The sequence below is a fragment of the Hesperophylax consimilis genome, chromosome 22, assembly GCF_061612785.1.
Source record: "Hesperophylax consimilis isolate HC1 chromosome 22, BYU_Hcon_1.0, whole genome shotgun sequence".
In the NCBI taxonomy this organism is placed as follows: Eukaryota; Metazoa; Arthropoda; class Insecta; order Trichoptera; family Limnephilidae; genus Hesperophylax; species Hesperophylax consimilis.
Window position 1 is genome coordinate 10,790,625 of NC_142857.1, and position 26,252 is coordinate 10,816,876.

The following is a 26,252-nucleotide window of genomic DNA, read 5'->3' on the forward strand; positions in this document are numbered from 1 at the left end:
TTCATGGCATTTCTAGTGTTATTCTATATTCTATGCAATATTCATTGTCAATTTTCGATATATTATGCCATGTTCTAAACAAAAAGTGCCGTTTTCAATGTATGTTTCAGTATTTGAGGTTTGTAGGTTATTTTCACTTAAAATTCATAAGTATTAAACAACACGTACATATAATTAAAATATCATTATTTTGACAAGAAATTATTTCAATTCACATTTTTATGGAATTTATGATTCCAATCGCCGATTAAGTACATTACAAAACGGCTTACAAGCTTTCATTCTAAACATTAAATAAGCCAAAATGATGATATTTGCAAAACAATCTTCAATTCCTTACGTCAATTGATCTATACATTGTGTTTATGCTATAATAATTCAATATATCAGAACGTAAGTATTGAAAAAACATTAATTTTCTACAACAACAAAAAATACTTTTGCTACTTATATTGCTTAAATCTAAAAACTATACATTGTGTTTATGCTATAATAATTTAATATATCAGAATGTAAGTATTGAAAAAACATTAATTTTCTACAACAACAAAAAATACTTTTGCTACTTATATTGCTTAAATCTAAAAACTATACATTGTGTTTATGCTATAATAATTTAATATATCAGAATGTAAGTATTGAAAAAACATTAATTTTCTACAACAACAAAAAATACTTTTGCTACTTATATTGCTTAAATCTAAAAACTATACATTGTGTTTATGCTATAATAATTTAATATATCAGAATGTAAGTATTGAAAAAACATTAATTTTCTACAACAACAAAAAATACTTTTGCTACTTATATTGCTTAAATCTAAAAACTATACATTGTGTTTATGCTATAATAATTTAATATATCAGAATGTAAGTATTGAAAAAACATTAATTTTCTACAACAACAAAAAATACTTTTGCTACTTATATTGCTTAAATCTAAAAACTATACATTGTGTTTATGCTATAATAATTTAATATATCAGAATGTAAGTATTGAAAAAACATTAATTTTCTACAACAACAAAAAATACTTTTGCTACTTATATTGCTTAAATCTAAAAACTATACATTGTGTTTATGCTATAATAATTTAATATATCAGAATGTAAGTATTGAAAAAACATTAATTTTCTACAACAACAAAAAATACTTTTGCTACTTATATTGCTTAAATCTAAAAACTATACATTGTGTTTATGCTATAATAATTTAATATATCAGAATGTAAGTATTGAAAAAACATTAATTTTCTACAACAACAAAAAATACTTTTGCTACTTATATTGCTTAAATCTAAAAAAATCTTTTCACACCACTGCGGGAATTAAAATACAATCTGTTATCATCCCTAATAACGAAAAGATAAATCTTTGTTTTTCTATACAAAGGATCTTAGTGTATTAATAATAAATCAACACGCCCAACAAATCCCCCAAGTCCCAATATTGGGTAGTTAAGTGATGGTACCGAGATAAAATAGCTTTTTATCCGTGAACGTAGACCATAAACCTAGCGGGAATTTATCGGTTTGAGCCCTTCAACGGCCGCTATAGTGCTCTATTCTATACCAAATACAATTTTATAATCAAGGAATTATTATTAAGCCGTATAATTTCAGATGTTATGTGATGTACGTAACATTAAAAAATACATGATTTTTCTTTTATTCAGAGTTTATTGGTTTTGTCGCCGTTTTTACAATAGTTGGTGGTTTAATGGTCAGCATTGTTGCCTTCGAAGCAATTGATCGTAGTTCGGTTTTTGGCCGGGGCAATTATTTTGTCGGTTTTTATCTAAATATTTTTATTTATTACTTTTTTATCTATATTTAATTTTCCCGTGATTTTTAACCGGTCTGCGCTGGTTATATAATAATACAATTTCTTTTTTCGTACCTATCTGTGTAATATTTTCAAAATTGAAACTGATTTAAGAAAACGACTGTACAAATAATAATTGTAATTATAATAATAAATAAATAAATGCTGTGTGACATAACTTTAAGGTCAAAGAGATCAGAAATGGATGACACAGTTAACTTTGCAGACGACTTAACCCCTTGGGCATATTCTGTCAGAATTTGTGAGTATCACAATTCAATAAATGGAATAATTCTGAACGTATCAGAAAACTGAAAACTATTTGGAAAGATGATAAAATACGCTTTCTAATTGTATTATTATCTATAAACATTACAATTTTATAAAAATAAACTTTTTGATGCAAACATTAATGTAAAAAATTAAAAATGGTACACCTTGCGTTCTTTCTCTAAACACCGAACAAAAATTACGGTTCCATGATTAGGTACTCAACACAGCGGCAATTCAACACACCTTTAAAACATGATATAAAGTCATTAGAAACGATGAAAAAAAAATTAAACCTAACCTAACCTAACATATTTAACCCAATTAATAAAGTTTTTGTTTCGTCACTTTCCATGACTTTATATAACTTTTTAAAGATGTGATATATTACCATTTCGATGATTTATCCGATCACCAAAATTACTTATGACGAAAAAAACACAAGTTTTATTAGACAAATGTATTAAATTCGTTTTTTTCACTTTTTTATCGTTTCATATAAAATAAATTAAAAGTAATTCACGAAATAAAATTGCGGTCGGTTTCTTTCCTTCTGTGCTTAATTTAGTATAAATAAAATTAATTAATAATTTATTTTAATTAAAATATAAATCGTGGTGTTTTCTCTTTCCAACGCCATTTATATTGTATTTCTCACCATGATAGTAAGGGAGACACAACGATTTCTATGAGATCAAAAGCGAGCAAAGCCTAAGTTAGGAATGATTTTTTTCGTATCCAGAAAATCTATTAACTAAGCCACCGACAAGTAATGAAAGAATGTAGCTAAGCAATTTTGCGTTATTGACTTTAACTGAACTCTTAACATTTTGATTAAGTAACTTAAATAGCAAAAATCCGGCTAAATTAACCTTCATTTCAAGTAACTGTGTCTAAATTTCTAGGTCAAACTAATGTATTTTCGGGTCCCAACCCCGTTTCCGTTATTAGCTACAAAACTTTGAAACATTCGTCTAACCGTCAAAAAATAAGGCAAGACGCCATATTGTTTATCATTCACGGAGAAAAATAAGTAGATATTACTTATTTAATAAGAATCTCTTCAAATTATTGGTAATCCAGTTAAAAACCAGATTGCAGTCATTAAGGCAATCTATAATGCATTTTGTCTTGATGTTTTCATGACATCGTGATAATGATCGCAATTTACTAAAAAGCTTATCAGAAAACCTGTTATTTCATTTGTAAGATCTGCAATCTCGTTTTTAACCGTATTAACAATAATTTGAAGAGATTCTTAGTACTCAGTTTTCTTCGCGTACAGTTATCAAATGTTAAAAAAGATTTTGATAAAAATAATGTCACCCGGCTTCAACCGAGTGCTAAAGCTAGTCCTATTATAAATCAAATAAAAACTAATTGATAAAAACTAACGGAATTAATTTGGTTCTAGGCCTAGAAAAGTTCTTGTATTCCAGCCAACCCGACACCAATAAACTTGCAAGGGCGTACGTGTTGACGCGACATGTGCGTAAATGTTAATAGTTAATAACAATACAGGGGTATTATAGGGTATAGGTGTAGAGTGGTGCCCACGCATATTTTTGTAAGCTTCCCGTTATTTTATTGATCTAATCCTGCGCGGAGGCCATATTCGCTACGTAAAATGGCCTTATGGTCGTCCACACTCCCCAAAAACTACAGTAAAGCAACATCACCACACAAAAAGGGACAAATCAAACCTACATACAAAAAAATGTATCCGTACATGTTGTTGGCATTTTTACTCGGTGTCTCGTAATAGATTCATTGTCATTTTCTCTATCGTCTTTTACCGCAAGGATCAAATCGTGCCGTCTCGTTCAGACTTGAGCGTTTCAAAGGAGGGAAAGTATAACTCCGCGAACGGATTCTTATCTCCGTCTCGCTCAGACTTTAGAATTTCCCGCCTAATAGAGAGACCGTCGCGGTATCGTTTTGAAAATGGAACGGGCCGGGTCGGCTGGTGTTGCCAGCTTTGGAATTTCAGCCTAAAAAATATAAATAAAAACGTTGGGTAGGTAGGTTCTGGAGGGTAGGTGGCTACCCACACACTTTTAGTGCCCACGGGTTTAGATTTTTTGCTCCCTCGACTTTGTGTCAAGCTGAAAAAAGCCTACTCTGTCTTGCGGTAAGCGATTAATAAAAATTTCGGCGATAAACAATTTTTGAAACGTTTTAAATGTGCCACTATTTTTATAGCGAAGATTCTCTACACTTAACGTTTTATATAATGTGGATTTGAACCAGAATAACTTTGTGTTTTTATCAAATAATTATAATTGATCTTTGCATTTGGGGGCGTCTGTATTGTAAAATATATCGTAAAACTACCATGGACGCATAATGTGTATTTTTATTATTATTTATCTCCACGCAAAGGCTAAAGGACGTGACGAAATGGGGGATGTAAGGAAAATAATGATTGGGAAGTACCTGACTATTCACATCTAATCACCAGACACTGCTAAAGACATTTTAAGCAAGGTTTTGATTCTGGGTGATTGGTCTTTCGCAAGGGTAATACTGATAGTATCTACCGCCAGCATAACCAGGAGGTTATATTTGTTATTCCTGATTATGCTGCACCAATTATTGGTTGAACGATTGTATCATGTTTTACTTTGGGATAAATTTACATCAAAGTTGAATTTGGTATGATCGTGTCATGTTTAACTTTTGTGTATATTTACACAATAGTTGATTATGGTGTACCAATCGGTTGAACGATTGTGTGACGTTTCACTTTAGGATATATTTACATCGCAATTGAATCTGGTATGATCGTTTCATGTTCAACTTTTGAGTTTATTTACACAATAGTTGATTATGGTGCACCAATAGGTTGAACGATTGTATCATGTTTCACTTTGGGATATGTTTACATCGCAATTGAATTTGGTATGATCGTGTCACGGTCAACTTTTGAGTATATTTACACAATAGTCGATTATGGTGCACCAATAGGTTGAACGATTGTATCATGTTTCAATTTAGGATATATTTACATCGCAGTTGAATCTAGTATGATCGTGTCATGTTTAGGTTTTGGGTATATTTACACGAAGGTTGATTATGGTTCACCAATAGGTTGAAATTTTGTATTATGTTTCACTCTGGGATATATTTCATCGCAGTTGAATATGGCATGATCGTGTCATCTTTAACTTTTGTGTAGATTTACACAATAGTTGATTATGGTGCACAAATAGGTTAAACGATTGAATCATATTTCACTTTAGGATATATTTACATCGCAGTTGAATATGGCATGATCGTGTCGTGTTTAACTTTTGTGTATATTAACACAATAGTTGATTATGGTGCACCAATAGGTTTAATGACTGTATCATGTTTCACTTTTATATAATTCATAGTTGATTATGGGGCACCAATCAGTTGAATGACTGTATCATCTTTCAATTTGTGATATATTTACATCACAGTTGAATTTGGTTTTCGGATTTACACAATAGGTGATTATGGTGCACCAATCAGATGAATGACTGTATCATGTTTCACTTATATAATTCATAGTTATTATGTAGATTAGAATAATAGATTTTAAGTGGATTATGGTGCATCAATTTATTTACACTTACAAACCATTTGTTTGAGCGAATGTATTATATTCCACTATAAGTATATATATACAACATGGTTCAAAAGAACTTTCAAAATATCTATATTTACAGCTATTTTTGCCAAGCAGTTTGGAATTCCATGATCTCATATAATATTAGAATTTTAACTTGGTCCGATACCGGCCCACGATTAAATAATAACAGAACTAAAATTAAATTAATAAAAAATTGAAAAATAAAATTAATTGAAAATTTTCGTGGAGAAATATTCTAAAAGTCCAACATCATTTATTTTGACTATTTATTTTGATTCTAATTTGACTTAACTATTTTTTCCAAGTTGAATAAAATAGAAGTAGACAAATAATATGGCGTTTTGACTATTTTTTCCACTTAATAATATATATAAATCGATACCCATAAATCATGACGGAATTGAAGGTGTAGTTTGAATTAGTTGCATGGGTCATAAAACGTATTGCAAATTTCATGACGCCAGACCCTCATCGTCCTAAGTTTTGGGGGCTTATGATATATTTATATAAATTATAAATCTGCTTAGAAATTTACCAACATTTTCCATGTTGCAGATCAGTTACTTATCTACACGGGGGTTTGCAAAAGGGTTATCTTGCCTCCCCTAAAATCCCATTTTAATACCGGAGATAACATCATCCCCCAGTGATTTTTTCAGCTATCCTGAATCACCACTCCCCAGTTCTTACAACCCTTGTCCCCTACCATCGTTGGATTGATATCTTTAAAGGGGTAGTCAGTTAACTTGGTTGAATTTAGATTTGGTCAATGATTAATTATTTTATAGTAGATATTTGATGCAATGAGAAGTGGTGTTAGAATAATCACGTTTTAAAAATTTTTGTATTATATTCTAGTTATTTTACTGAGAGAAAAAAATGATTTTGGTGCCATTGAAAATAGAATAATTTCTAAACACAAAATTTCAAGTTTTATCTATTTTTTTTTTCGGAACAACTGATTTTTAATAAATTTTGAAGGTCATATATACCCATCAATTTAATATATCTTTAAAAAAGAAGATAGTACTAGTAAATCCAACCGAAACATGAAACTGAACAACAAAAAGAAAAATAAAAGATAACGGTCTCTGCTGGGAATCGAACCCATGATCTCTTTTTATCCGGAGATTTTTTAAAATATATTTTTCCGAGATACTATCTAAGTTAAAAAACAGTTCTTTAGAAATGTTTTGTTGTTACAAAAAGATAGCTGCCGAAATTTTGGGAAAAATTAGTTGCAAGAAAATATTTTAAATTCTGAATTTGAAATCGATATCGATAAAAATGACGTATAATATTTAGGTCCCAAATGGTCGAGTGGTTAAAGACGTTGTCTCGGTAAGACAGAGATTCCCAGTTAATCTTTTAATATTATATTTTATTCATTAAATCTTTTGCTATTTATCTGTGTCTTGTTCCGTTTCATGTTCATTTAGATTTATTATTATCATCTTCTCCATAGACATATTATTTTTTTACTTAAAATGTTAGAATATGCTGAAAGTGTGCAATGTAAATGTAAAAAAATTACTGAAATTTGAGAATTAAAAAAAAATGAATTTTCAAAAAAAAAATAGAACCTCTTTAAAACAGCAGATTTTTGTTAAAATTGCGTGTACAAAGTCGTAAGTCACCCTATTCAAAATATCGTCAATTTATGCATAAAACCTGCATTAAATTCGAGTTTTAACAACTCTGTGGTAATTATACTTCAGAGGGCTAAAAATATCGGAAGAAAAACCAAGCATAAATCGTCGGTTAACCGATAATTTACCATCCCAAATGTCTGGAAGCATAATCAACCAACTGATAAAAAAAGGAATAAATCATTTATACCGTCAAACTCCAGTCCAATCAAGAATGCACACTACTTTTTACAAAAAAGTATAATTTACGAGCGCAATTTTACTAGTCTCTTGTGTAGTGAAAACCAGTCACAAGAGAAATCGATGCTTCCTTTCGGGGGTGAATTGTTATACAAACGCTAGGTCGCTCCATACCACATCAAAACAATCGACCAGTCGCCGACACTTTGTGAAAAAGCTCAAACAACCCTATGTGTCTAGCACAAAACTTCCTGCCCTTTTTGCTTGGTTGTTCAAAATTAAGATTTTTACTGTGTAACAGAGGACCGTTTATGTGACCCACTTTATATATCGCCCTTTGAGGCAATTTCCGAACGGCCAAGCAAAAGCGTCGAGTTCTTTGAACTCTCCAAAAGCGCCGGTTTATTTATAAGTGGCCATTTGACGCCGGAGCGAATGCGTGATGTCTTTTTACTCTAAATTAAGAACTACGCGACGCCATGTGCGGCTTGCTGTATGGGAATTCAACCCGCTGGGGTATCGTGCTAAGGTGACTGGAAAATTATTTTACTTCGGTGTATTTTTTTATTGGGTGGAAATTTTCATATTTTACTATTTGCAAGCTTCAGAAATGTTTATTTTTTATACGTTATATTGTAGTTATTGGCACTGAGGAAATGTCGCCATTTTAAATAAGTCTTTTAAACTCCTAGGCCTCAGGCAAAATAAATTGATTATCAGCTCAAGAAAGAATTGTGATAGGTAAAAATGATTTATCAAGAAGAAATGAGTCAAAATTGAGCTAACTTCTGTCACATCAACAATTACATATTAATTTATTTATTGATTTATAATCACTTAACTTTTGAGTTTTAATTATTATTTTTTTATATGTTGGGAAGTATAATTGAGAAGTAAATCATCAAATAATGCTTTCGTCAGTTTCATATACTCCGAATTCTTAATTTTTTTTTGTATTTGAACTGCACTTCAAAATTTGTTAATAGTCCAGAAAAAATGACCTCCGACATATTAATTTTGAAAAACGCTCCTCAAATGAGTTATTTGCAGTCATTTTACTATTATTTAGCCATCCCAATACTACAAATGTTTTTTGGGTGACATTGGTTATGGTTACGTTCCCCAATGATATAATTATACGTTTAAAAGATATAACATAGTATTTAAAAATCATTTTAATTCGTTTTCGCATGTCCATACAAAATGCTTTATGTTTTGGGTATGCGGTACAGAGGAAAAATTCCATCAAAATATAGAACAAAGCGTCCCCATTTCCTGTAAACCAAATACCGGTGATATTTGGAATTTTCGCTAAATTTTTCACATTTTTAACGCCTTACATATTTGTCCCATGAAGAACTAGAAGTCACGTTGGGTAAAAGCAGGCAATTTTTATTTTAAGATTTTTGTATTTAGAATTTTAATAAAATTTATACCATTTTTTTATTAATAAGATTGATTATTTATATACCTGAAACAAACACAAAAATTCACACAGTTCATGGGTCAAAAAGTTCACATGCATGTCTATTGCGATTTGCGATACTTCACCCGTAGGCGAGGTAAGCGTATGCATACCGCAGTGTTCGCACTGTGCTTTCAATCTGATATAGGGTGCAAAATGACCTATCTGAATGCTTACTTATTCGGGGAATATTTCACCATAAGAATCAAACATGAAATTGTTTATTGTTAATTGTTTATTGTTTATTATTTATTGTTTAAATTATATTGTTTATTGTTTCTTTACATTGTATCTTTTTTTACGTTTTTAATTTTTAACCTCACTAGGACCAGCCTGTGTTAATGCTAATAATTTTAAAAAACTAATTAAAATAACACAAAGATTATATATTAAGAGAACAAAGTTTCTACGAATTGGGTACCTACATGTTACCTATTAATCTAATTCCAGCTAAATTCATTACAGTATAATGTACTAAACATGTAGGGTGACCATGATAATATACATTGATATTTGATTGCAATAAAATAGATAATAAACTGTTATTTTAAAAAGAGAAGAAAAAAATTACATTACAAACGGAAAAAGAAAAACATTACATATACAACATATTATGACATAATTTAACATTGAAACATGTACTCGTTTAAAATTATTTGTATAAACAGGGTGCTAAGGAACGTACTTGACTTACTTTGACAAGTGATTCCTGAAATTATTTGAAGAAAAATTTTAAATGAAATTCTGGTCTCCGTTGACATTTTATTTTTTTTAAATATAGAAAATTAGTAATAATTATAGACAGCTTATGGTCGATGTGAGGAGTTGGGCGGTTACTTGACTGAGTGACCAGTGACTATACGAACATCGCCGCGTATACTTTCCCACCGCGTACAGTTACCCCGTGTGGCTCTACTTAGAAAATATCCGACTCGAGTTGCTACAACGGTTTTAGAAATTTTTTAATATATTAAACGATTAAAAATATAAATACACTAACAATTTATATAGTCTAAATGTTTGACAGATGGTTATTTAGACAAGTGCACAGTTCAAAACGACATTTTCTAAACTGCTCCCGATTGTCCGGAACTATTTTCATCCCAATCGGGGTATGTTGAGGCTGACGGGGGTGGCGAGGGGCGGGAAATGCGATGGACGAAGGTTGGGAAGTAATTTCAAAAAACTTTTTGATTCTAAATAGTAATCTTTCACTAGGGAGATACTGAGAGTATCTACCACTCCCATCCAAAATATTGTAAAATACTGTTTTAACGGAGGAATATTAAACATATTCATTAAAAATATTTGGGTATAGTTGATATATTATACCACAGTTATTATGTTTTTTTAAGAATTAAATTAATGAGAAATGTACATTATATTATATTTATAAAACTGGTAAAACTTTGAGTAACTCACTAGGCACTAACTTTGGTGTACCACAAGGAAACACATTGGGACCCCTTCTATTTATAATCTATATCAATGAGTTGTGCGAGCTACCAATCGGTGGTAAAATTATTACATTCGCAGACAATACGGTAGCTATCTTTGAAGGAGATGACTGGACTGACACACACAAACTTGCTGAAAGTGGAATTAATGTGATAAAACAATGGCTCAACAAAAATCTACTAACACTGGACACTTCTAAAAGCAAATACATGAGATTCAGCTCAACCATAAAGGGACAACCTTGTACAACACACACAATAAAAACACATAATCATGACTGTAACTCCTATAATACTGAACCTAACTGCTATTGTGAAGATCTTGAATGTGTGAAAAACATCAAGTACCTAGGTGTTATAATAGACAATCATCTTAAGTGGAATTATCACATTGACAATCTTACAACTAGGGTAAGAAAACTTACTCCCATTTTCTTTGCAGTGCGAAACATAATTAGACAAGTATATCTAAGAAAAATATATTTCGGACTGTGCAACCCCCTCTTAATGTATGGTTGCATTGGCTGGGGAGCATCAGGATGATCAATTCTAGATCCGCTTATGAAGGCCCAGAAATCAATAATTAAAGTCATAATGCGCAAACCATATAGGTTCTCTAGCGATGAGCTCTTTAAACAATTTAATGTACTTGATGTTTGTCAAAACTATATAAAAAAGGTTATTATCCATGTACATAAAAATCTAGACAATATTAATAAAATTGACCATAAACACATCACAAGAAGCCACACCAGAAATGACCTTATGATCCCAACGAGCAATACGGCAAAGTACCAAAAGACACACACATACTTGGGACCTATATTGTACAAAAAAATCCCCCCTGAATTAAACATTAAAACTTGTAATATTTCATACATAGGCCCAATAATAACTAAATGGCTGATTGGACTGGGCAGAGGAGAATCTGAAAAAATGTTAAAAAACGTCACGTAATAAATAGACATAGACTAATCACACACTATATATATCTTCCATTATTCTAATTTTTGCTCATACACAATTGAAACATACACAACAGCTCAATTTCGACTCTATCATTAGATTGTAACGATTAAACATCACAAATTAAAACATTAATGAGATATATTATAGACATAGACAAATCACACACTTACTTTCACATATTTTTTGGTTTCTTGGAACGGGCAATTTGCCTAGTTAGGAACCAATAATTTCGACCTGATAAAGTACAATAATCAATAATCACAAAATATTTTAATTATATCTTGTATCATATTGTACTGTGTGTAAATTTAAATGAATAAATAAATAAATAAAATAAATAACATTATAACAAGTATTAATTAATCGCCTGAAACACCCATACAAATTGAAAAAATCTTCCGAGAAAAATAAATGCCGCCGACGGGAATTGAACCCGCAACCTTCGACTTATTCTAAGCCTGCCAAATAATTCAATATGTACTAATATTTTTCATTCAAAAATATTGTGGTTTTTTTTAAACTCTTCATTCGTTCAATTTCCGTCGGCAGATTTTTTTTCTCGGAAGATTTTTTCAATTTGTATTGATGTTTCAGGCAAATATTTATAGCTTGTTATAATTTGTTATTCCTTGTGCTATTCACTAAAACCTTCTCTATAATCAAGTATCTTAATTGCCAAGGTATTCAAAAATGTACCAATTTGAAATCTTACGCAAAAATAAAAAATAATGTAAAAAAATCTAAAATTGGGATATAATTGCGTGATAATCTATATGACAAACTCCTCTCAATCCTAAATTTTATAATAATTTCTCAGTGTTTGTGTTTCTCCAGTGATATTTAAATAAACTTACAACCAACCCCCTTAAAAATTAATTTAAAGTGTTATATATTTTTAACCCCTTCACCGCTCAAGTATTAAATAAACCGACTGCGATGAGTTCCGACGAATGTCTGGAATTATAAATGATGATAACTAGAGAGTGCACCACAAGGATTTATCATCCAGAGAGGGGTAGACTATTATCAAGGAAGACAGCACGGCTTGACACTGAATTATAAGGTAAAATAATCTTTTCGTTTGTTTTGTATATAGTATGTATAATAAGATAACTTATTAGATGCCGAGAGGTTACCATTCAAGAAAATCACCATACACGAACATTGTTCTTGTTATGTAATAAAAATACAATTAATTTTTTCTCGTGACGACTCGAGCGATTTTTGGCATATTTTGGGTGATACCTCTTTTTAACAATAACCTAACCTTCACACGTTACTGCACTATAGGAACGGTACAGTGCATAACCCCTAGTACAAGCATGCCGGCATCAGGTTCTTTTCAGTGGCAACATGTGAAAGAAACAGTGATTTTTGTTTTAAGGCCCCGTAGTAAGCGTTCAAAGATGGTTTGAAAGGGGGATAGAAGAAACATATCATAAACAACAAAATACGGGTTGAATTTAGAAGTCCACAATGAAGTGCTGGTACCTACCCTGATGTATGGCAGTGAGACATGGAACTGGCAGAGGAAGGATGAAAGTAGACTGAATGCTGTAGAAATGAGATCCCTGAGGCGTATAGGTGGTAAACCCATCTATAATCGTGTGACAAATGTGGAGATCCGCAAAGAATGCAAGTCTGATGTAAGCGTAATGAGTAAGATTAAGAAAGGGACCCTTAGATGGTTTAGGCATGTAGAGCGAATGAACGAAGAAAGGCGTGTGAGGAGAATATATGACGCAATTTTGAATGGTAGCAGAAGTCGGGGACGTCCGAGGAAGACACGGCACGATCAATTGAATCAGATACTTGAATTGGGCCATGTCAAAAGTCAGAATATATGAGCATGTTAGAAACGATGTATGAATTTGAATGAGACAAGGAGTTTGTACCAAGACGGAGTTGTTTAACGGTCCGTCCTCTCTGCCTACCCCAGCGGAATATGGTAATAGTTAGTTAGTTAGTTAGTATATTAATAACTCCTACCGCTATCATAATAAGCGGAAAATATTGCTTGTGAATTGAAAAAGATTGCTAGCAGAGAAAAAAAAGGGTAGGAACACAACGCATTTGTTAACTCAGCTACTAACCGTCAATACATATCCTCTGTAGATATTCTGTTTTAAGAGGAACGGGAGAAGCAGGCGTGCCCTTTTATTTATTTGTGTCTCAAATTATAAAGTAGCGGCTATTTAAGAATTCGATTCTTCATGATTTTAGAGGTAACTTTGGCAAATATTTGTGAGATGATAATTAGAAAACAACTCTACACTAGCTGCTGTGTAAATATCTTGCAAAATAAAAAATAACGTCCGATTCAATTTAAAACCAAAAATTTTCGTATGTAAATTAAAATATTATTATTAAAGTAATAGGTTGGGTTAGATTATTTTTCTAATAATCTATTAACAGACAAATAATCAAAATTTGCCTCTAAAATCGTGAAAAATGTAATATGTAATTTAAATCACATAAAAATAAAAAAAGCTTAGTAATAATAAGTGGTTTATTACGTTTTTTGTAACAAATATTTAATAATAATAACTTTTAGGAATGTTTACACATTACAACTATACATTCAAATTATGGTGTACATTGATTTGTAACTTTTATATTCAAGGTTATAAAATTAACAGAAAAATACAACATAATATTGTGAAGGTAAAAAGAAAATAAAAGTACAGTTGAGGTTTCTCAAATACCGCCTCACTAGGCTAGTCTATGTTGAGGCAGAATTTTTCCTGTTAGTTCCTAATACCTTTGAACATAACTACACTTGTATTAAGGCGATGCCATACGTAGTAATGCAAATTCATGTGTTTTTGGTTTGAAAATTTGGTCGCCTAGAAATGTTTCAGATGCTTTAATTAAATACTGCAAGTAGAATACATAGTATTTTTTAGATAAGTGTTTTTATAAGTCCAGAAAAAAATAATGTATACGGCCTATGAAAATTGCTTTAAAGTTCAAAATCTCCTACTTACGAACCCATTTTCGGTTATGATTTTATTGTATAATGTGGCAAATTAAGTTATTTATAAAATGATCAAAAAAAAATTAAATATTTATTCTTGAACATCCACAAAATAAAATAAAAGGCACTTTTTGGCCATGTTTTTTTCTTGCATAAATCAAAACAGGCGGATGGTGTTAAGCGGGAATTTAAACCTTATCGCCATCTACGTAAGGGTTATTATTGATAGCAGTTCAATTAAAAATATTACACGACGTAGTGCATCGCCTTAAGATGTATTCGCTCAATAATGTGGTGACTTCAATAACTGCGAATTTGGGTGAATGCACTGGTGAAGGCCCTATTCTTATTTTTGATCCAAATTTTTACATTATCTTTGAAATTTTTTTGTGAATCACATTGTTTTATGCTGTCTGGAAGATATATAGATATCTTCACTGGGATTTCCCGTGCTGATGATTTCATTTACATATGATTAAAGTTTAGTAGTATGTATAATATAAAGTTATTATAAATGTATTGAATAGTTTTTTTTTGTTCAATTTAGTGGTTTTGGTTTCATTCTGTATTTAGTGTCAGTATATTATCTATTTCTGATCTCATATAATAATATTTTTTATGCTGACATTAATATTTTTCAATTTCATGGAGAATTTCGGCCTCAAACCAAAAATTAACTTTTTAATGAAAAAGGCCGCGCAGCCGTTCCTCTTAAGTCAATCGAACATTAATTAGAAAAGTAGACTGTGTGTAGGCGACGAGGGTCAGCGAAGTGGGTGGAAAGGCAACTTTTCAGACTGAAATCGAAACCGTCAATTAATATGGCCTGCTTAAATTGCCAGAGAGTGGATGGCTCCAACAAGCTGTGTAGATTAGTGAGGAATAATGTTATAAAGCCAAGAATTTCAAGAACGTCAATTATGGTAACATTATTTATTTTATTTTATTAAATACAACTGATTTTTCACAAGTTTTTTTGCTATGTCAGTAGTCTGGATTCGGTGAGACTATGGCATACTAATCGAGGTATGTTGTGAGACTGAAAGGAAGTGGGGAGGGGTATGAAATGAGGAAGAGAAAGGTGGGGGACGGCTAAAGCCGTTTAAAGCAGTGATGCCATGTCCCAAAAATGAAAAACCATGTTTCAGGGGTAAAAAAAACATAATTTTAAGAATAATAAAACTGATCTTTCACGGAGAATTTAAGTAATGAAACGACTGTATCTAAGTAAATTATTTATAATGCTTTATTATAAACAATCATTTTATATTATTTTTTCTTTGAATAATAGAAAAGTTATATTTTTTAAAATACACACCGCATTCACGGTACAAATAAAAACATATAAAAGTTTTTTTTAATTATCATCAAGTTTTTTGTAGGACTTAAAGGGAGGATTTAAAATTAAATAATTGTTATTATTAAAATGAATTTTTAAAAATCTTGACGTGATCTTGTGAACCCGTACTGTAGATCATATTTTTGGTATACGGTAAAAGAACAGAAATTACCCAAAAAACCAAGCACACATGGAAAAAACCATGCATCCGGAAGCAATGTTTCAATTACAGAATGGTTCTCATTCTCCAGTGCGCTACTGGGAGTATCTTCCATTCTGGAAGTAGGTGGAAATATAATTAAATTCTGTTCAGCCTAATTTAGCAAACAGAGTTTTCGGCTAACCTAAAGAACCTGAAATCCAATATTATTTAATTAGTATTAGTTCAATTCGGGATCATGTTTGGGTATTAATAATATTTCACTATAGTTCAATTTAGGATCATGTTTGTATATTATTGTTGTTCAATTTGGGATCACGTTTGTGTAATATTATTTCATTATAGTTCAATTTTGGATCATGTTTGAATATTATTATTATTTCATTATAGTTCAATTCGGGATCATGTTTGTGTAGTATTATTTCATTAAAGCTCAATTTGAGATCATGTTTGCTTATTATTATTTCATTATTGTTCAATGTGTCCTTGTTCTATCGGTATTACAATGGAAGATGCTCTGAGGAACTAGCGTCATTGATCCCTTCGGCACCGGTGCGTAGTCGGGATACACGCCAAACGCGCGCCCAACATTTATACACGGTTGACATTTGTCACATGAGAACGGGTCGCTTCTACGATTCGTTCTTAAGTTCAACAGCTCGGCTGTGGAACGAACTGCCGGCCTCTGTGTTTCCTCCTTCCTACAACATGGGACTCTTCAAAACCCATGTTCACTCCTTCCTCTCCACAAAAAGACCCTCCACACAGCACCCCCAAAGATGACATAGGCCCTGAGGGAAATTATTTTCTTCAGGGCCTACTGTGTGGAGTTAATATAAAAATAAAAAAAAATTGGGATCATGTTTGTATAATATTATTTAATTATAGTTCACTATGGGATCATGTTAGTGTAATTTTATTTCATTATAGTTCAATTCGGGATCATGTTTGTGAATTATTACTATTTTTTCTCTTGATATTATCCCGCAAAATTTAAGACTTTTACTCTCCCTTTTTATTCTTCAATTGAACTCCCAATGCTGTAAGCCACGTCTGGTGTCAAAATATAACAATTTGTTAGTGTTTTTCTTGGGGTTACGGCAGTAACTTATGAAAACTTTGAAAATAATACATTTGTTTTAGCTCCACTCGAACATGCACCTAGCAATCACATTTTATGTGCATATATATATATTCTGAGGATTCTAATTTGTGTGAATGAGGACACATTCAGACAACATCATTGTAGAAAAATGTTCCCGCAAATCAGTACCGAAAGAGACAACCAAAATGACCCCCGATGCCACCAACTGGCTGGATAATCTCAGGATTCCTCTTTGTCCTTCACCAACTCTCTGCCATACGAAAAAGAGGGAGAATTTGATAAATGAAGTTGATTTTTAACACGTCAGTTTTACCGCTTTACCCAAAACCGAATTAGTGTTTTTTTTCTTGAAATATCGTAATAAAAAAATTGGAATCTCATACTTCGCTTCTATACTGAAGATTTCCACTATCTACAGGGTTTTCCCATAAGAGGTGTTATTTTGATATTCAATCGTAAAAGATCAATTGTTTCGTTGCTTGTGTGGCACGTAGCGCCGCCGTCTTGTTGAAAGTAAACGTTGTCTAGATCAATATCATTCAATTCCGGCCATATAAAATCATTAATCATCTCTTGATAGCGCAATCCATTCACCGTAACTGTTGCTACAGCCTCATTTTCGAAAAAGTAGTGTCCAATGACTCCGCCGGACCATAAACCACACCAAACAGTCACAAATTCAGGATAGAGAGGCTTTTCAACAATAACTCTTGGGTTTTCCGAGCCCCAGATGCGACAATTTTGCTTGTTGATGAAGCCACCGAGGTGGAAATGGGCCTCATCACTCAGGTTGATTTGCATTTGATTCACTCAAGTGAATTTTAATAATTTCAATGCGTTGTTGAAGCGTGTATCGTTCCATTTTTATTAATGGCGTAGTATCTACTTGTCAAATGTCAAAAAATGATAGCTTTAAAAGTAATATCTACCGAAATAGCGGGCTATTCAAAATAACACTTCTTATTGGAAAACCCTGTATAAGCGTGTCGCCTGTCCCTTGAAATTCATATTTCTGGAGTATTTTCGCCTATCTATATAACATACATGTTATTTACACTAAAATTTTACTCTTTTATCTTCCTTTTAAGTATGTATTGTTTCGGCAAATGATTTGGTATTTATTAAAAATTATTGTAGGCTTTTTTGAATTTGAGGCAGTCCTAAATTAAACCAACATTTTTTACGTGTAGCACAGTTAGTGCGTCATCGCGGCGTCGCGACGGGTCGCTAGTGATTTTTAGCCTGACGCAGCATTTCTAAATATTCGCCTTGTAATACAATCGCACTGCTTTGCTGCTCAGCATGTTGCCTGAACTTTTTATTTCAGGCGTTTGTTAGACATCGATCATTTTCCTATCGCTACATCGTGTCCATATTATTACCTACACTGCCAACAGACTGTTATTATAACTACAATTTAAATTTGCTGTTGAGATATTAATTGCTCTACTTGAAGTGTTAAGGTCCCGTAGTAAGCGTTCAAAGATGGTTTGAAAGGGAAATATGTAGATACGAATATTAGAGGGAGAGCGCTAATATTAAAAACAATAATAATTAAGAGGAAGCTACAAGCCAAAAATGTGTATATTCTTGGTATACCTTATATTGTAGGTAATAGGAATTAAAATCGTTTGACAAACGGAGTCTAGAAACGTTCGATTTCAAGCACAAAACTGGTTTTTATTTATTTTGTAAATAATTTTATAAGAAAGCAAAAAAGTTAATCAAGTGAAACTTTCACAGATAATCTTAGCTATAATACTGTATTTTTAAAAAGTTGTTTCCTTTACGCCTTCATACATTTCTATTGAAATTTTTTTTTATTAGTTTCCATTTATATTTTTTATTGAGTAATTTATTCTTTTTTTTGTATTCTACTCAAGCGAAACGATAGGAAAACCTTCATTTTATCTAAAGCATATTTTTTTTTGGTTTTCATAATATACACCAATTCGTTATAAAGATTAATCAAAATAGTGATTTGGCATTAAGCTTCGCCTTAAGCGAAAATGCTGAATATGTTTAATAATAAACGACTCGTTTGAAATAGAGCAAAATTCTTTAGCTACATTTAAAGATACACTCTGATTTTTTCATTCCTATAACATATTAAATAACAGAACAAAACGTGTTTTTAATAATTTTCGGAGCTTACTTTGCGATTTTTTTTCTATCGAGGAAATTTCATATAATTAGCGTTTCGATATTATTATCTTCAAAAATAACTTATTTTTGGAACTTAAAAACTGAAGGAGTTAACGAAAAACTATAAATCGGTAAAAATGAGTATGCGAGGGCTTAATAATAAAATATCTTCATCTTTCAAGCTTAGAATAGTTGAGTTCTCCTGTACCCATTATTAAACAAGCTGAAATTGTAGATTGCTATTATGTAAGGCTTGCAGATGATTAAATCTCCGACTCTTGAGTTGGACGCTGTGCTTTATAGTTGTTAAGTATATTAGTAGTGAAATACATAAGAAATATGTAGGTTTATTTTATTTTTATGTACAAGAAATCGACTGCCGCGCCAGTTGAGTTAGTGGATCGATATGGCATTTACAATTGGACTATGTTTTGTGTCCGAAGAATATGAGGACAAGAAAGAGAGAGTAGGAGAAGGTCGAGAAGTACCTGTATATTCAGATCTGGTTACTCTATTAAACACAGCTATAGCAAAATCAGGTACTGAAATATTATTTTTTTTTTATTTTTTTTTTATTTATTTATCTATCAATATAAAGGTTTTTACTTGTATTTATCGACATCTGTCTCACTAGGGTACACCTGTGTCGAGACAGACGTATACTTATTATTAGTGAAAGGAACAACGCGACGGGGCTAAGCTTAATATACTCGTAGTATAGTTCTTAGTATCCGATACTTGACGGTTACACCAAAACTAAACGCCGAAACCCACATTAATTTTACTAATTATTGAACTGAAATACTGACCCTAACAGGATTAACGTGCACAATGGCCTCCGTGGTATAGGGAGAGGTATAGGAGATAAAGCCGGAGGTCACCCCTTCAAATTCCGGCATGTGCAAGTAAATTTGATTTGATGAATTTGGGCTATTTTAAAAATAATATATAGAATAATTGCGGAACGTTCCAGAATGGAAGATACTCTCAGTATCGCCCTTGTGTAAGACCACCATTCAGAATTGAAACGTTAGTTGAAATGACTTTGGCCGTATTAGGTGACCAGATCTGAATAGCCAGGTTCTTCCCCACCTTCCTTTTCTCCATCTGCTTCCCCTCCCATCTAGCTTCAGCCTCGCATTATACTCAAATTGGGGATGCCATAGTCTCACTGGCTCCAGATGGTGGGGAGCAGTTGGGACTTTATGAAGATTCTCATTTAAAAAAAAAATCACTTCTATTTACATAAACACACATGTGCACTGCTGTCCTAAACGCTTGCTAGAGAGGGAGGAAGCGCAATACGCATAATATCCCAAAAATTAATCACGATAAGTGAAGATGTCAAATCAAATATTACATATAAAACCATTTGAAGTAATGTTTCGTAATCTGAAAAATGAACTTACACCAGGACGAACAGGTACTGTTCTATACATGTTCCATTATAAAAGATTTTAGAGGACCGCAGAAGATTAAACCGATGATGTCTAGATGCAAACCCTGTTCTTAGTTAAGTGTTTTAAAATATAATAACAATCCTAGCTATTTAATTAAACACGTCAGATTAATGTTATACTAGAAGTCCTTGGATTAAAAGAAAACAGTGAATAAGTATACATAGTATATAACGTAAAAGATGACGACTTTTAGACTGTTTTATGAGTTCCTATGCCTGGCATTTAGCATTCACGTCTCTCTAGGCTGGCTATAGCAGACTTTTTATTGACACGTCTTCATATCGGAATTTCCTTGGGATATAACCCTGGCGGGAATGTAAACCGCTATTTCATTTGACATTTCTCTACGAGCTGTGACCCTGGCATTGATATCGCAATTCTAGAACAATTAGGAAAGAGACAAGTATTATGGAATTTATAGCTCACACATTTTGTAAACGTTCCATGATTTTTTGTTCTTATACATCTTAGAAATTTTACAGCTTATATTAAAAGCTTGTATAGTAAAAAGTAAAAAAAGTAAACGTTATAAAGTAAAGTAATTATTTTTTTAATAAAATAAACGTTAGTTAGTTAAACTGGCGTCTTTTTACACGATACTTATTTCCATATCAGGACCCATATGGAAAATTTTTCGTTTACTCGATCATTATTTGCATACATACGGTTTCAAACTGATTTGCAGATGTAGTTGGAAGTAAAGAAAAAACAATATTTTGGGACCGTATTTAATCGTCAAAATGGCAACACTTAAAGGTGTTGTTAAAACATATCCATAGATCACAAGTATCTGTCAAAAAACGTAAGCAATTAAACAAGCGTTCAAAAACAGTAATACACCCAGTCTATTCCACGTGTGTATCCTACACAGTGGTTTTGTGTTAAGTTCTCACTATTCCCACCTCATAATATATACTGATAACAATATGTGAATTTAAAAAATTTATAGCTCATAAACTTGTCTAGTTTTTGACAAATAAATTAAACATCTTTAGATTTTTGTTATCTTTATAGATGATTAGTGAAGCTGATATTATGTGAATATTTTTGTCTGTTCCTAAAAGATCCGTGATAAAAACGTTATTGCCGTTTACGAAAACCTACCTATTGCTTAAGACAATATTTGCGTCCTTGTAGGAAAAACTCATGGTGTTCGTGTGAGTGACCAACGCCATTTTCACCGTCTAAAACTGTTTTACTCCCTTACTGAAGGAAGTCTCACACGGATAGGCGATTTTCCTGTCATATAAATTTGACGTTATTAGCTGGTATGACCTATAAAAAATCAGCCTTCATTAACTAATATCTACCGCGAATCGACCTGCTTTTTAGTCAATCATCGCTTCTACCATCCCCTAACGTACGTGATACCAAAATTTTATTTTCTAAGACAAATTTTGTTGATTTATGTGTCTTCATAATAAAGACAAAAACAATATCAATATTTTTTGTGGAATTTTTGCCTACAGTGGATGACCAAATTATTGGTTAAGCGTTATATAATTACTTTATTACCAGTTTAAAACTGTACTTTATTTTAAAATACTGAGATTTTAAACTTTTAAATTGTTTTTTTTTTTAAATAAAAAACTGATTTATATATAATGAAAATTAAGAACTGTTTATAAAATCAAAAATATTTATTTTTATTTTAAAAAATACTTTTTGAGAAAAAGCTCGATTCAAAATGTTTAGAAAAATCTCTAATTATCTAGTTGAACCTCCTTTGGCGTATTTTACAGCTACCCCATTTCTACAAAACGACGCTTGGTTGTTCTAACAGAAGTAGTAACTCCGGTTTCATTTATAATTTTCGTCCTTTGCACTCCTAACTAGCGCAACGCCTTTGTAAATTTTCTCCTGTTTTCCAGGCCAATGTCACGAATTTGTCGATAGTTTCGAGGCATTTTCTCAGACTTACTATAGACTGACTTACTCAAGTTTATTAATAAAATTATAATAAAATTATCGAAAAATTTGTTTATGCATTAAAAGCTGATAATTCTTAAATAATTTTATTGAAATTCTTGTGCAACTAATGATTTGACCACCCACTGTAATCATAAATTGATAGGTTCCCTTGCGTGAAAAACTATTCTTATAAGAAATCAATAATGAAGTTATAATTGGCATACTTATAGTTCTTTGCGAAATTAAAATTTTTGTAAAAGTAAGTGTACCTAGTGGTTTGTTTTAAATCACTCGCGCTACGTAATGACCTGTCGCAAAATGACACGTCCTCATAAAACTCATTATTTATAATTTTCTATTATTGTCAGACATGTTATATAAACAGATTAAGAAAAAGAGGACACCAAGCTTTATCTTTGCATTTAAAAGTTTACATAATTAAAAAATATCATTTCATACAGAACACCGCTAAAAAAGACAACTGCCAAGATTTACAAATTAAAAAATATTATTTTAATAAAAAACCAAAACCTTTGTAACACAATTGTCTAGTTTTGAATATTTTTTTTCTTAGTTTCGCATAACGTGGTAAATACTTACAGTTTACAGAAAAAAGTAGTATTTCAAAAACTTTTAATACTTTTAATTGCACATGTCCGTTTTTTTAAATCAAAATCTGAAATAGAGTTTCATCTGCTTTCAAAAACAGTATTTCATTTTGGGATACGTTCCAAAACAGTGAATCTATTTGAAATTTATTGTCAAGGGAGATTAATTTGATCACATGATATTATTTTGTCTGGACTCGAGAGGTTACTTCTTGAATAATTGTTAACCCGCAGATCCAGCAATTCCTGTTCATTCAAGATACGTACAAGAGTATGAAGCATAGCCCATATTCTGAATAGGCAACCTAATTCATCTTCTTGTATGCTGAATAGTCCGTTTTAAACAAGGCAGTCGTTACTTAGCCACCAGACGCAATGTGACCTATTTACTTCTCACCCCTCTTAACCTATTTATATTTTATATTATATTATATTCTACATAGTCTGCTCTCCAATTGAATCGTGGGCAGTAAATATCATGTACTGGCGACAACTTCATTTATAATATCACCCTCGGGGCTTAGGCGACATAACGGGCGGAGGGAGAAACGGGAGTGGGTAACAGGGGATGGAAGAGGCGCGAGGGTGTAATGGGTGGGTAGGAGGTGGAAAGGGTGCAAGCAGACGTAAAGAGTGTAGGGAGTAAGGTAGTGGAGGCTGCGGGGCTCGGCTAGATTAATAGGTCACGTGATGATGGCCGCAGATTATCTTTTAGTAAGCATTAAATTAAGTGCGAAATAAATGGCTATAAATTATGCGTACAAGTGTGATGATGGACTGTTTTTCAACACTTGGTTCTGCGAATTAATTAGGTTATGGTGTGTTTTTCTTTTAATCAGAAGGCAAGTTTCTAAAGTATTATAGTGTTTCCCTAATCTAATGAAGACATTATGTTTTGGGTACCAATTTTTTCAACGCAATTGCACGTTATTTCATTAAAATTTGTTACTTGACTTTCCGAATTGTACTCACTGTGGTTATGGGGTAAAAACCTTGGATCACAATTTGTTGTTTGGTTATGTCACTCTAACAAACACTCTATTTTCTACGAGGTTTTATGTTAATTTGTTATTCACCTATCAATTATTCATGTCTTTTCAGTCTCAACTGCCAACTCCATATCAATTTTTCAGAAAAATTATAAACACGTTTAACTTGTTGAATTGAACAATAATACAATATTAAATTCTCTAATAAATGTGAGGAATGTCATTTAGCTTGAAGACCAGATTGCAAAAATGCACATATTAATGAGTTTCATATTGTATTGCAGTATTTAAGACACTGAAATAATAAAAACTCCTACTCCTTACCGTTAGTAAAATTGTAAATGTGGCTTCTGCAATGAAGGATAGCATATTAATTGAACCGACGATGCCTGGATGAGAACCAGAAGTGGGAGGTTTTTTTCATTAGGTATTTATTGTTAACCAACATCCATTGTGCCATTCCACATCCAGCCAATGTTAACCTTAGGTGGTTCGCTACGTTTGGTGGCTTACCAGGAGTGCCCAGCTTCATGGGCTGAGATTGTTCTAGATCTTAGAAGAGGTGTCCGGGTTTATCGGGAGAGGTTTGTTCAAGATGCGCTTGCACACCAGCTTTGTGGCATGCCGGATTAGAAGAGGCTGATTTGGGGAGACCGTTTGACCACTTCAACTGGTATCTCTTGACCCATCGCCTTGCACAACAGCGGGAGGGATAGATCTTTTGTCCGTCACTTCTGGATACAGTGATCCTTAGATTCCTGCACACCTCTCATGCATTTTTCATTCCCAGAACTTCATTTCGTTATTTTCCTTGAAAATATCCCATACACAACATCGCAATGAATACGACGGAGCTGCGACTGGTAAAAACAATCTCTTACCATTGTCGCCGCTTACATTTTCGAAATAAAAAAAACTAAAATTCAATGGAGACAAATAAACCAATATATATATATATATATATATTAAAGAGTTCCATCTGTATTTTGCAAATAAATTGAAAACTAGCCAGTACATAAAAAGTTACACTTATAAAACAATATAAAACTAATACTGCTTGACATAAGTTTAACGATTTGACAAAGCTAAATACACGGAGAAATAAATCAGAAAGTACAGCGTAGTAAACCGGCGCTTGTCATCCATATAAACTTTATTTTTGGCACGGTTCTTGCCATCGTAAAACATCCCCACAAGTCTCCCCCGCCCTCCGACCCCCACCCACCACCCCCATCACCCAACCCACTCCCCCCAGCCCTTGTTCCCCATGTCGAGACAGTCTATTCACAATAAAAGTTGTATTTTCTGCAACAATACTAGTTAAGTAAGCTAAGATAGGTCAACCATACTTTCAAAAAAGAATTATTGATTTAATTAAGATAAATCGACAAATAACATACTATTGTCAGCTTTCCATTACTTTTATTTTATTAGTTTTATTAGTGTTATTTTCACACTCTTTAAGTCCCCGCATTTTGAATTTTTACCAATTTATAAATATTTCTTATGAAGATAATATCTATACATTTCGTCGCTTTAGTTCGTTTTTATTGAACATACCAAAAGGTAAATAGGGAGAAATAGCGCTTCTAGTTTTTTTTTACGAAAAACGTATATACAATGAAATTAGTTCAATTCTAAGCTTACTAAAATGATTTAAAGTCATATAAATTAATATTTTTAAGTAAAATTCGTTCCAAATGTTTCAAATTACGCAGAAAACACGTTTTTAATTTGGATGTAGGACAGTATTGAATGGTGACCGAATAAATCCTCTCAATGATAATTCATCACATCTTTAAAAAGTTATATAAACAACATATTATTTCGAATAATATTCCGTTGCCATCTGAATCAGATATGCGCGATTTTTGGACTAAAATTTGGAGTAAAGATATAAAACATAACGAGTCAAGTCCCTGGATAGAAAATGAAGAACTCAATTTTTCAGGCATTGAACAAATGAGTTTTTCTAATATATCGGTTGAATTGTTAACCAAAATTATTAAAAATACTCATAATTGGAAAGCCACGGGTTGCGATTGGATACATAATTTTTGGTACAAACGTCTAACTACTTTACATCCTCTTTTGGCAAAAAATCTTTCAAAATTTGTCATTCAACCA

General features: G+C 32.1%; 1 protein-coding gene across 7 annotated transcripts in view; it reads left to right on the plus strand.

The window, feature by feature from the left end:
• The window catches only part of Rbp (RIMS binding protein), a 230,051-nt gene that overhangs the window by 14,922 nt on the left and 188,877 nt on the right, over nucleotides 1-26,252 (plus strand). For 6 of the 7 annotated variants that reach the window (XM_089645260.1, XM_089645264.1, XM_089645265.1 and 3 more), the window contains exon 2: nucleotides 12,249-12,494. The exons of the other annotated variant lie outside the window; for it this stretch is intronic. The gene's annotated coding sequence lies outside the window, so the exon portion shown is untranslated. The remainder of the gene's footprint in view (nucleotides 1-12,248; nucleotides 12,495-26,252) is intronic. 7 annotated transcript variants of the gene reach the window in all.